Source organism: Mustela lutreola, chromosome 1, assembly GCF_030435805.1.
Source record: "Mustela lutreola isolate mMusLut2 chromosome 1, mMusLut2.pri, whole genome shotgun sequence".
In the NCBI taxonomy this organism is placed as follows: Eukaryota; Metazoa; Chordata; class Mammalia; order Carnivora; family Mustelidae; genus Mustela; species Mustela lutreola.
Window position 1 is genome coordinate 19,791,644 of NC_081290.1, and position 12,165 is coordinate 19,803,808.

General features: G+C 36.0%; 1 non-coding gene across 1 annotated transcript; it reads left to right on the plus strand.

The window, feature by feature from the left end:
- Positions 1-11,362: 11,362 nt before the first annotated feature.
- LOC131822844 (U5 spliceosomal RNA) lies at positions 11,363-11,476 on the plus strand. The gene has a single exon (XR_009350331.1). It is a non-coding gene; the product is annotated as a U5 spliceosomal RNA (small nuclear RNA).
- Positions 11,477-12,165: the final 689 nt, after the last annotated feature.

Here is a 12,165-nt window from a genome sequence, read left to right on the forward strand (position 1 = left end):
TCTTGTAAAATATAAGAAAAAATAGTAAAATTGGAAATACAAGACAGCAATACAATGAAATTAGAAGAGGATATCAAGGAGCTCTTGAATGATTCTAGAAGCAATTATAAATCATCTTGTAAGCTTAATAAACAATCGGAAGTACAAGTAAGTAATATATTAACGAAATGAGGATACATGAGCCTTCTGATACATTAAAATGCATATTTTAAAAAGGAAGTGAAATTTTGGGAAGAAATATGGAATAAATAGGTCATGGTGATTGATAGTGATGTTGAGGTCAACTTTATCCTTATTGATATTCTTCCGACTTGATCTGTCAATTACTGAAAGAAAGGTGTTGAAATCTCATTTATAATGATGGATGCATATATTTCTCCTTGAAGTTCTGTCAGTTTTGTGTCATAGATGTTGACACTGTTGTTAGGTGCGTACACATTTAGAATTGTTAGGCTTGTTGGAGAATTGGTGTCTTTTTCATTTTGTAAAGCCCCTCTTTATCCTTGAAAATTTTCCTTTTTCTGGAGTCGGCTTTGTTTGAAACTAATTTAACTTAGTATAGGTTATTTTTGATTAATGTCAGCATGATATATCTTCCATTATCCCTTTCTTTTATTCTATCTGGGTCTTGGTAATATAAGAGAGTGTGTGTGTCTGTGTGTGTGTGTGTGTGTGTATAAATTTGTTTTAACCCACTGTGACAGTCTGTCTTTACTTGGTATATACATACCATTATTTTTCTTGTTTTTCTCTCTTCTATAGTTTTTAAGTGAGTATTGTACTAGTTTGCTTGAGCTACTATAATAAAATACTATAAACTGGGTGGCTTAAACAATCGCAGTTCTGTAGGGTAGCCGTTTCAAGATCAAGATACGGGCAGGGTTGGTTTATTCTGTGGCCTCTCTCCTTGGATTTCAGTCTTACCTTTTTGATGTGTTCTCATTGTTTTTCTTCCATGCATATGAATCCCTGGTATCTACTTTTGAGTCTAGATTCTCTCTTCTCCTAAGGACGCCAGTCAGATTGGAAGAGGTCCCTTCCTAAAAGTGTCATTTTAACTTAGTCATTTCTTTGAAGGTTCTACGTCCAAATTCAGTCACATTTTGAGTTACTGGAGTTTAGACTTCAACATAATAGATTTAGGGAGTGTACATAATTCAGCCCATTGACAGCATATTATATGTTTCCATTTTCTCCCTTACTTAGGTATAACTTGTTTTTTTAAAACATGTTAGTAGTATAAAACATTTTTTTTAAGTAATCTAAATTTATCTTCAAATAACCCTATACTGCTTTACTTGAGTGTAGGTAACTTATACTCAATAAGCATTCCTTTAACTTAAGGGTGTTAAGAGTGTAGGTAACTTAATAAAGCATTCCCAGTTCCTCCCTACCATCCATTATGACATGTCTATCATTTATTTCACTTGTATGTATGCTATAATAACCTAGCACATTGTTGTTATTATTACTTTAAATAAACCACTGCATTTTATTAATTTTTAAGAGATCTTATTTATTTGTCAGAGAGAGGGAGAGAGAGAGCGCACACAAGCAAGGAGAGCAGCAGGCAGAGAGAGAATTGGAGTACCCTGCTCAGCAAGGAGCCTGATGCAGGACTCAATCCCAGGACCTTGGGATCATGACCTGAGCTGAAGGCAGATGATTAACCAACTGAGCCACCCAGGTGTCCCAAACCATTATATTTAGGTCAATTAACAATAGACAAAATAGACTGTATCTTATTTTCAATTGTTTATTCTCTAATACTATTCCTTTCTTAAAGTAAGATTTCTGATTAATTTAATTAGTTTCTTCTTTTTTTTAAAGACTCTTTTTTTTTTTTTAAGATTTTATTTATTTATTTGACAGAGAGAAATCACAAGTAGGAGAGGCAGGCAGAGAGAGAGAGAGAGAGGGAAGCAGGCTCCCTGCTGAGCAGAGAGGCTGATGTGGGACTCGATCCCAGGACCATGGGATCATGACCTGAGCCGAAGGCAGCGGCTTAACCCACTGAGCCACCCAGGCGCCCTGTTTCTTCTTTTAAAACATCTTTTATCATTGATTGCAGGAAAGATCTGCTGGTGAGCACACCTTAGCTTTTATTTCTCTAAGTATTTTTTTTTAAGATTTTATTTATTTATTTGACACAGAGAGAGATCACAAGTAGGCAGAGAGGCAGGCAGAGAGAGGAGGAAGCAGGCTCCCTGCTGAGCAGAGAGGCTGATGTGGGGCTCCATCCCAGGACCCTGGGATCATGACCCAAGCTGAAGGCAGAGGCTTTAACCCACTGAGACACCCAGGTGCCCCTCTTAAGTATTTTTCCAAGAAGTATCTCTCTTTCAGTGTTCAAGAAAAATCCCATTGTAAAAGGATTCTGAGTCACTTTTTTTTTCAACATTTTTAATATTTCACTCCACTTTCTTCTTGCTTGCATAATTTTTTATTTTTTTAAGGTTTTATTTATTTATTTGACAGAGATCACAAGTAGAAGAGAGGCAGGCATAGAGAGTAAGGGAAGCAGGCTCCCTGCTGAGCAGAAAGCCCAATGCTGGGCTCAATTCCAGGACCCTGGGACCATGACCCAAGCCGAAGGCAGTATTCAACCCACTCAGCCACCCAGGCCACCCATGCTTACATAATTTCTGATGAGAAAGATACTATAATTTTCATCTTCATCTATAAGTATCTTTATGTTTTGCAATGTACTTTTAGTTGTAACACAAAGGTACTATAAAAAAAAAAAGTACTTGTTAGGATTTAAACCTTCGTGTTAAATACGTGGTTTAGAGAAGGAAAAGATGAGCTATAGAATGGGAGAAAAATATTTGAAAAGCACACAGATAACACTTATATTCATGATACACAAGGAATTTTTAATTACTGAACAATACAAAACAAACAGCACAATTAAAAAGTGGGTGGAGCGCCTGGGTGGCTCAGTGGGTTAAACCTCTGCCTTTGGCTCAGGTCAAGATCTCAGGGTCCTGGGATCGAGCCCCATATCGGGCTCTCCGCTCAGCAGGGAGACTGCTTCCACCTCTTTCTGCCTGCCTCTCTGCCTGCTTGTGATCTCTCTCCCTCTCTGTCAAATAAGTAAATAAAATCTTAAAAAAAATGGGTAAAAAATCTGAACAGACATATCACTAAAAAAGATAAACAGATTAGAAAATAAGTATATGAAAAGATAACCAACATTATTTATTATTAGAGAGTCACAAATTAAAACAAATGACATACTGGTAAAATGGCTAATATTGAACAAACTGATGATAGCACTCACTGGTGAGCATGCAGAGTGACAGAAGCTTTTGATGGTGGTAATTCTAAATGGTAAAACCATTTTGAAAGACATTAACAATTTATTACAAAGCTGAGCAGTCTTACCATCTAAGTAATTATTCCTTATTTTTATTTTTTTTAAGATTTTATTTGTTTATTTGACAGATAGAAATTACAAGTAGGCAGAGAGGCAGGCAGAGAGAGAGGGGGAAGCAGCCTCCCCATGGAGCAGAGAGCCGGACGTGGGGCTCAATCCCAGGACTCTGGGATCATGACCTGAGCCGAAGGCAGAGGCTTTAACCCACTGAGCCACCCAGGGGCCCCAATTATTCTTCTGTATACTTAAACCATCTGAAAATGTAGGTATACTTGAAAATCTTCACAGGAATGTCATTATCAGCTTTATTTATAATTACCCCAAATTGGAAGCAGTCAATAAGCCCTTCAATAAGTGAATGGATAAAAACATCTGTGGTCGGGACGCCTGGGTGGCTCAGTTGGTTAAGCAGCTGCCTTCGGCTCAGGTCATGATCCCAGCGTCCTGGGATCGAGTCCCATATCTGGCTCCTTGCTCCGCAGGGAGCCTGCTTCTCCCTCTGACTCTGCCTTCCACTCTGCCTGTGCTCGCTCTCACTCTCTCTCTCTCACAAATAAATAAATAAAATCTTAAAAAAAAAAAAAAAACATCTGTGGTATATCTATATCTGTGCAATAGAATATTATTCTTTAACAAAAAGAAATGTACTATTAAGCTACAAAGACACAGATTCATCTTAAATGTATATGTTTAAATGAACCAGTCTGAAAACCATATACTGTTTGATCCAATTTATATGACATTCTAATAATGGCAAAACTACAGAGACGATAAATAGGTTAGTGGTTGCTAGTGGAGATAATAGGTAAGGATTAAGTACTTGAAGCACAGGAACTCCTTTAGGGAAATAAAATTATTCTGAATGATACTGCAGTAGTCAATAAGTGACATTCTATTTGTGAAAACCTATAGAATTTTAGAGCATGAAGAATGAATCTTTTTTTCTTTTAATGAAGAGTGAATCTTTATGTAAATTTAAAAAGTTAATTAGGATTTGGTGGTAACCTTGTTTGGAATGAAGAAAGAGGCAACAATCTGTTTTAAATGTTGAGCCACTCTGAAGGGGGTGGGGAAAGAAGCACTAAACTAGGTAACTTTAGAAATGAGTGAAGTTTTTAAGTCTATCGTTGATGAAGCTATTTCTCATAATGCATTGGTTCCGATGCTGCTATTCACATGCACTGGGTACATGTGTACTGAATTGAGCAATGAATAAAGGAATGGCAGATGGTGAGGGGCAGGTTTCCCACTACTGGAGTGAGAGTTGATAGACAAGAAATGAGAGGAGGTTAGAAGGGCCCATGGTGTTATGAAAGCGAGTTGAAGGGTTCTGAAGGAAATTGTGCTTAATTTAATATAGATACAGGTGGTTATATATACACATATTTATATATGTTTGCATGTACCCAAGATAGTATATGCACATACATTTCTCGTTCTGTCACCTGGAAGGGTCTGGAAGCAACAACACTAGAGTAGCAAAATGCTGGGAATGGCCAGCAATCCCCATAACAAAGGATGAAAGTTTACTCCAAACAAGTTGCTGTGATAGAAGGCGGCAAGGTGTCAACACTCAGAGACAAAGACCCTTTGTTGTTCTTTGCCCCCTGCTTTTATGGGCCTTCAGGATAAGTCTTTATCACTGTTTCTCAGGCAGTGATGTGTGACAAGGGGTCTTAAGAAACTGGGAGGATCTGTTTGTAGGAAAGATATCATATGCTAATCCGCTTGTTCTACAAATTCTGCTAAACACAGCCTAAGGGACAATGCAGACATCTCTTAGATCACAGGGTTCCTGTTTGGGCTAAGAAAGCTTTGGGGAGGGGTGCCTGGGTGGCTCAGTGGGTTAAAGCCCCTGCCTTTGGCTCAGGTCATGATCTCAGGGTCCTGGGATCAAGCCCAGCATTGGGCTCTCTGCTCAGCAGGAAGCCTGCTTCCCCCTCTCTCTCTGCCTGCCTCACTGCCTACTTGTGATCTCTGTCTGTCAAATAAATAAGTAAAATCTTGAAAGAAAGAAAGAAAGAAAAAGAAATAGATAGATTTGGGGGAAAGCAACTGCCCATGCCATTCCTACGGCAACCTGGTCATACAGACCTGGGCCTTCCAAAGGCATCTGCCCTTAGCAGCTTCCATGTTACATTTTAACAAGCCAGGTATTATGATTTCATGCTCTACATTAACCCTAAGAGCAACAAACACACCTAGAGCCCAGAACTTGATTTCTAATAACATTCTCCAATGAAAGGGAGCAGAACTTTTTGGGAAAATGACTGACTTTAAAACTAAAGCGGAAAATACACAAACCTGCCTCTCTGCGTACTTGTGATTTCTCTCTGTCAAATAAACAAATTAAATATATATATTTTTTAAGTTAGATAGTACGAGTTCTCTATGAAGTGCAGTGTCCTTGGTCAGAGAATGGGCTAAGGTGTCAGGTATAGAAGCAAATTCAGTTGAGAAGTTTCCCAAGGACTCCCACATAAGGGAAGTGTTAGTCTCTGACTTAACAGAGGAAACCTCCAGGGAACACTGAAGGTTCTTAGCTCTTAACTCCCCACAGAAATCAGTCCAAAGATGAACCAGTCCCGGACCTTCCTGGACCAATGTTTAGCATTTTAGATAAAATGCTACTTTTATTTATTTACCTTTCATTGAGTAAAATTAATACGACATAAAGGTAACCATTAAGCATGTTAGAGTGCCTAATTCAGAGTTGTTTGATACATTCAAGATGCTTGCAACTACCACCTTTATAGTTCCAGGATATTTTTATAACCCCATAAGGAAACCCCATACTCATTAAACAGTAACTTACCATTCCCCCTTCCTCCCCAGCCCACCCCCCAGTCACTGACAACCACGAGTCAGCTTTCTATCTCTATCAATTTACCTATTCTGGATATTTTAGATAAATGAAACTGTATAAAATGCAAATTTTTAGGTCTGATTTCTTTCGCCAACTTTAATGTTTGCAAGGCACATTGACATTGTAGCATGTATCTGTATGTCACTCCATTATATGACTGAATAATATTCAATTGTATAGATCAACAACATTTTTTTTATCCATTCTTTGACATTTGGGTTATTACCACTTTTGGCTATTATAAGTAGTGCTGCTGTAAACATTTGTGTATATATATATTTAAATACCTCTTTTCAATTCCTTGAATGTAAACTTAGGAGGGGTATCTTTGGGTCATATGGTAATTCTGTGTTTAACTTTTTGAAAAAACTTCCAGGGATGCCTGGGTGGCTCAGTGTGTTAAAGCCTCTGCCTTATGCTCAGGTCATGATCTTAGAGTCCTGGATCAAGCCCTGCATTGGGCTCTCTCCCCCTCCCCACCCCCCCCGGCCTGCCTCTCTGCCTACTTGTGATCTCTGTCTGCCAAATAAATAAATAAAATCCTTAAAAAAATAAATAAATAATAAAAACTGCCAAACTGTTGTCCAGAGTGGCTATTCATACCATTTTACCTCCCCAATAGCAATGTAAAAGCATTCCAATTTCTCACATCCTGACCAATACTTATGTTCTTTAAAAAAAAAAAAAAATACACACACACACACACACTGTGAGACGGTATCTCGTTGAGGTTTGATTTGCTTTTCCACAATGACTAAGGATGCTGAATATCTTTCATGTCCTTATTGAGGTACTGTCTATTCAAGTCATTTACCATATTGGGCATTTGTTTTTGTTACTGAGTAGTTATATTAGTTCTCTATATATTTTGGATATTAGACCTTTATTAGTTTTATGATTTGCTAAATATTTTCTCCCATTCTTTGGGTTGTCTTTTCACTTTCTTAATAGTGTCATTTGAAGAGCAGTTTTGTTCTCAATTTTTATGAAGTCTAGTTTATTTTTTTGTTTGTTTGTTTTTCTTTTTCTCCTTGTGCTTTTGGTCTCATATAAGAATACTAAATTCTAGATCATGAAGATATACTTCTATATTTTCAACTAAAGGTATTACAGTTTTAGCTCTCACATTGATGTCTTGGATCCATTTTTAATAATTTTTGTATATGATATGAGGCTGGGTTAGACTTCATTCTTTTGCTAACTTTGGATTTACCTTGCTTTTCTTTTTCTGGTTCCTTAAAGTATACAATTAGGCTACTGATTTCAAATCAGCAGATTTTAAGAATCTTTTCTTTGAATTTTTGAAGAAATCTTTTTCTTTTTTTTTCTTTTTTTTTTTTTTCTTCCCCAGTATAAATGTTTATAGCTCTACATTTCCAAGTGAGCACTGCCTTCACTGCATGCCAAAAGTTGAGGTGTGTTATGGTTTTGCTTTTATTTGTCTTAATGTATTTTCTAATATCCCCTGTGATTTCTTCTTTGGCCCATTAGTTAAGATTGAATCTCAAGTGTAACCCAAGCTTGTTCCAAATATTATTCCTTGCCCCAGACTGTTGTAACCAATATCTGTTAGTTTAAATGCTTCTGGCAAAAGCCACTAGGGAAGTCATCCTAGCCCAGGGAATGCTTCTAGTTAGGTGAAATAAATGCTTTGTACAGGTCATTGAGAAATGTACCAGATATATGGAGACCCATAAACACAGTTCTTTGAGAATAAGGTCCATGTTGCTTTCTCTAGTTCTAACAATCTGCACTAGAAGTGCAGCTACTGATTTTTAATTTTTTGAGGAATCTCTGTTTTGTTTCCCAGGGGCCTGAACCAATTTGCTTCCTCACCAAGGGTGTTCAAGAGTTCTCTTTTCTCCACATCCTTGCTAATACTTGATATCTTTTGTCTTTTGGATGATAACCATTCTAACAGGTGTTAAATGGTATCTCATTGTGATTTGGACTTCTGTTTTCCAGATAATTAGTAATATTGAATACTTTTTCATCCATTTTGTTGGACATTTATATGTCTTTTTTGGAAAAATGTATATTCAGGTCCTCTGCTCATTTTTAGGCAATTTTTTTGGGGGGGATATAAAGTTGTATAAGTTGCCTATATGCTTTGGATTTAACACGTTATTAGATATATGATTTGCAAATATTTTCTCCCACTTATAGGTTGCCTTTCATCTTATTAGTTACTTTTGGGGAGGAATGGATGGAATTCCCTACTCCACCATTTTCAGTGATGTCATTCTTAAAATACTGTTTATAAAAATAAATACTGCTATAAAGCAGCACTCCACACTGAATCTAATTTCTCAGTTTGCTTGCATTTCCATTCATTTCCTGTTTCTCTCCTTCAGTGTAGGACCTGAAAGCAGAGAAGAACCCATTGTTTTAGTTTGTTTACAAAGAAACCAGTCAAAAGTCAAAATGCAGAACTGTTGGGAAAGGAATTTTTGATAGCTATATATCCTGAAGAATATGACATAACCACAAATAAATGGACAGGGTAAACTAGATGCAAAGATACAGTCAGAGAGAGCAAGTCAATTACTTCTAAAATTATTCAGCACCCAGGAATGTAACTTCAGTCTTCTCTCCTTGCAAATGGCAATATAAGATAGTTAATTTTTTGAAGCAAACAAATCACCTTAATTGAACACAGTTTTCATTTTAAAACAAGTTGTAGAGCTTAAAGCTGAAGTTCTCCAGAGAAAATAGCCTTATGATTTATATCAGAACTGCTCAAACGCAAAGCAATTTGTGAGGTTGCATATGAATAATGCAGGGTGAGAACAGCACAGGAGGAAACCATTGAAAGAAAGTAAATGAAGTCCCTTTAAAATGGAATATATAGGAAACTATTTAATTTGAATTATTCACCAACACTTGTGATATTACAGGAATAACCATAGATCAGCGAATATTTCAATTTTTAAGATGGGGTCACGCTGTTCCTTTTATATATTTAAAAAAAAAATTCCCAGAGACCAAAAATGGTAAAGTGAATGAGAAGTGCATTACAGCCTATGAATATGCAGGGATGTGCTAGAGTTCACCTGAAAAGAAAGGAAGAATGGCCTTTGGAACTCTGTGACACACAGCTAGAGCTGTTGACTCAAGATCCACAGAGGCAGTTTCTGCCAGTTTAAGAGCATGTTCAATGATCAGCAGAAAATGCACCTTTTAGATATGTTTTGACTATTTCTGACTCTAATGATGAGCTGTATGTTTTGGAGAAATTCCAAGTATCTGAGTAGTACATTTCCTTTATATATGGAAAAGAGATGAATGTTACCCCTTTTTCTTTTACATAATCCTAAATATATAGTGTTGAGTGGTTTAATAAGTAATTATTCCAAGAGAATCAAATGAGAAATTCTTTTAGGGTAGATCGTTCAGTAATGTTGGAATAACTGCATGATTAAAATACCATATAAAGCATTTGGTATTTACTCCATTAAAATCAAATAGAAAACCTTACCAATTGTCGTATCAATTAATCCTATTTAATGTTGCATATTATTTTTAGGTTTAGCAGGTCCTTAGTAATATACGCATGGTCCTTAGTAATATACGCATTATGTTGTATTGACAATGTTTTAGACTCACAGAGTTGAAAAGTCACCTGATCTATAGAAGTTTAAAATCAATAGTATTTTAAATTTAATAGTATAAGATTCTAAATGATCTGGGAAAACAGCCAGCTGACCAATATTAGAGTAAATGACTAGGCCTGGTATTTGTATGGAATATCTTTAACTAGAAATCAAGTAACCCTGGCTAAAATCCTTTAATTTAAAGAGATACTAGACCATGTTGCATAAGGAGATATGGGAACAGCATAAAACCATCTAGTCTATCCAAATATTTCTACAAACCAATTGCTGCTGAGAGGCTGCAATGTTGCCTAGCTGGAAAAATAAAACTGCAAAAAGTTATATCCTTTTGAGCAATATCATAGAGAATAACATGGATTTGTATAATGCGAGTTAAATGATGGAGGGAAATGAGAAACATTAAAATCATTCAACTAAATGGTACGTTAATATTCAGGCCAAGTCAATATTGAATTTCAGATTCTGGTGAACACTACTGATCAATAAAAATAAACGAAGCCCTTTCACTTTGAATGTATACGTCTGGTCTGTTAGGATAAACTAATTTGATTTGGCTGCTTTTAGCATTGACTTTAATTTTAGGCATGCCTTTTAATTGGCTAATGTTTGGTTAGCATTCTATACAGGAACTTCTTCCTCGCGTTCATATTTTGAGATCTTTGTACATGTCTTGGTTCACTAGACACTCTGACGATTCTCTAGAAACTCAATTTGTTCACCTGGATCTGGACATTTGGAGATGGCAAGGGTAGAGATGGGCCTTGAGGAGAATTTATAGAGGACTAGTCCAAAAGGACCAATATATTTTAGAGCTTCCCAGAATGCTTTCTAATGACCTGAAAGGATTCTGGATATTCTTAGACCTAGTTACAAAAACATTCTCAAATGTCATCAAAGTTCTTTAATTATCCATTTTTTAATGAAAATAACTTCAGTTCTCCGATAATTTCCATTAACATGCATGCCTCTCATCTTTCTTTGTCCAGTAATAACTTGAATAGATCACCTGTGAGATATATACAAGGCTACAGAAAAGTGATAATTTTACTCAATTTCCATCAGCTTGATATTAGCATTAAAGCAAAACTCTGGTAGGTCAATTGTCTTTAGTGTAGCTGTGAAACCTGGCAATTCCCCATCAGTTCTGATTCCTATTATGGTAAAGTGCAAGAAGTCATGTTTAATGATAAGAATCTATGAATCTCTTTCTATCTATCATCTATCCATCCACACACGTATATATATACACACACTTATTTAGTCCTAAATTATTATAGATGTTGATATATATATTATACTTAAACATAAAAAAAGTTTTTTTAATAGGTAAGATTCTTCTTATAGGGTATATAATGAAAACATGATCTTTACTATGTATAGTGTGCAGAAGACCTCTTTGTATTAAAATATTTTAGGTTAGAGTGGCAAATCAATAGATAAAATCATCTTAAAAAATAGAGAATCTGTGATATCTGGATATGCTATAAAAATTAACAGCCCAATATGCTCTGTTTTCTCTTCAACTTATATAAGTTTTTCACCTTTCACTAAAAATTTCCGTGGAGAGGAACAACTCTGAGTTGAGTCAGTTGTTTGATGCCTTGTTTTACCAGGGTTGAAAAAAAAGTTAAGAGCCCAGGCATTAGAAACTGATTACCTGGGTTTAAATTCCAGTCCTACAACATCCTAGCAGTATGATCCTGTGAAAAATCACTGAATATTTGTAAAATATGCTAATCATTATACTTAACCTTGGTGTCATTACTGAGATAAAATAAAATAATCAGAGGTTATCACTATGCCTAGAACATAATAAATACCCGAGAGGTGTTGTATTTTTAACATTCTATTTCTCACATTGAAAATATATAATAATATTTTAAATTTTCAACAAGAATACTGATTTCCTATTGAATATTATTTAAAATTTACATTGATTGCATTGTAATCAACTTTATTTATTTATTTATTTTTATTGCAATGCTTTCCACATCAGTCAATTATGGCTCAATTAACAGTACATGGCAGGTCTCCTCAAAACTGAGTGACTTAAAACAGCTTTCATTTGTTGTCTCTCATGCATCTGCAGTTCACCCGTGCATCAGGTCATCTTGGCCGGACTTACCTGGGAGCACTGATTTATACTGGGGGGGAACTGGCCTTGGCTCCTCCATATGCATTGGCTTGAAGTCTGCTTTATGTGAGGACATTCTAAGGCCCAAGTTGAAAGGAAAATTCTCCCAGGACCATGATAGACTCACAAATGCCCTACTACACACACATAGTTCAAACCTTAATTTACATCA